Consider the following 1,790-nt stretch of genomic DNA (forward strand, 5'->3'; position numbering starts at 1 on the left):
TTTTTTATTTTTTATTTTTTAGAAATAGCCTTTTGTACAGCCAGCCTTGTACTCTTCTAGGTTCAAAAAACTGTCGTCCACAAATTCGAACATCTGGGTTGTGCTTGTTCTGTTGTAAATAAATCTTAACCAATGATTCCTAATTGCATCTACTTCCGGAAGGCCAAGTAAAGTGCTTTTGCTTTCGCACTGAAACACAGCGTCTCCCTGACATGGCTGCATCAACACTACTGCTGTTCCTGAAACCACGCCTTCTTTCTTTGCGTGCACATTTGGGCGGCATTATGCTAATATTTCCACATAGTGACGTAGACATGTGGGGGTGTGTTAGAACGAGCCATTTTAGGTAGGTGTGGCTGACTCTTAACTTTTATAAAGAATATCTCTTTGGATTTGAGACTTTAGTCTTTGCAACTTTACAGATCTTCTTTATGCACCAAGAGCTTGTAACACTCCAAAGAGAAAGGAAAACTTGAAATTGCATCATATGACCCCTTTAACATTGTTTGAGTTTTCACAGACAAAATCCAGTCATAGCAATAAGAATCCATGCAATTAGGAATGCAGATTTCGCAGCGAGTTCAAGTTGTTTGTTCGTTGTTCGAAATTTCGCCAAAATGTGACCTCACCTTAATATTTGTGAATATATCACATAGAGCGTCCATTCTGTGGTTGTCCTTTAACAGGCTAGTTCAATTCAAAATGTCAATCCTGTCATTATTTACTCACCCTTATGACAAGATATTTAGAAGAACATTCCAACTGTTTTTGTCCCTACATAATAAGTCAGTGGGGTCCAAACAACGACTTTGGACATTGACTTTCATTGTATGTACAAAAAAACACTGAGAAGTTTTTTTTTTTTTAATTCAAACATGTTTGGAACAACAAGAGGATGAGTAAATGATGACGATTTTTAAAAAAAATCTAATTAGAGTGTCTTATTTGTAGTTCTCATGCTTGTGAACAGCAAGTTCATAGTAGTCCATCAAGTAGACCATCAGCAAACCAGCTTGCGAATTTCAAGCATGGAAAGCCGGTCTTTCCATGTAACATGCTGTCACTCTTTGATGTCAGCCATCGAAGTACCCTCGAAGTCCTCCGATAGATCTGGCACGTCCGACCAAAGCTGCCATTATTATTATTTACAAGCCCGGCACGACTCATCCTCCATTCAGCACTTCCTTCAGCTTTTGCAGTGCTGCAGGAAGGCCTGCCTCCCTCCCTGTCTACATGTAAACAATGCTCCTGAAGGTGAAAGGCAAAAAAGTGTCAGCCGTTCATCTTTGGTGTGTCATTTACCATCTCCTTGTATCTCACCTGACAGACAGCCCCCCTTAAAACGGGGGGGGAAAAACTGCGACCATCGAACCCCCCGCATTTTTCTCGTGCAAAAGCATGAATATTTTACATAGCTGCATTCTTACTCGCCCCCACTCCCCCCCCCATTTCTTCTCCACTAATTCTCAGACTGTCTGCATTTGCATTTCACATGCCGGGCTGATTAGGAGACGCCGCGCCATGCAACAGCAGCCAGGCCCCGGCAAGAGAGGCGGTTGCCATGGTGATCCGACACAGGGGCATTTTCTTTCCTTCCGCTTTTTTTTCCCCTTTCCCCCCACTTTTAATTTTGCTGCTGCTGCTGCTTGTCTGGGCTCAGTTTATTTCTCAGTGCAGCATCACGACTCTCAATCGCGTCCCTGACCTGACTTTTTTTGTTTTGTTTTTTTGGTCTAGAATGTTTGTAGCGGAGAATTAACAAACATTCGCAGGGCCAGAGGGCTTCTTGC

At 42.4% G+C, this 1,790-nt stretch overlaps 1 protein-coding gene across 3 annotated transcripts in view; it reads left to right on the top strand.

Annotated features, from left to right (window-relative positions):
- Window positions 1–1,790, top strand: part of LOC107719540 (serine/threonine-protein kinase Nek7) — a 60,105-nt gene that overhangs the window by 54,436 nt on the left and 3,879 nt on the right. The window lies entirely within an intron of this gene.

This window comes from Sinocyclocheilus rhinocerous, unplaced genomic scaffold (genome assembly GCF_001515625.1).
Source record: "Sinocyclocheilus rhinocerous isolate Xijiao unplaced genomic scaffold, SAMN03320098_v1.1 scaffold1294, whole genome shotgun sequence".
Lineage (NCBI taxonomy): Eukaryota > Metazoa > Chordata > Actinopteri > Cypriniformes > Cyprinidae > Sinocyclocheilus > Sinocyclocheilus rhinocerous.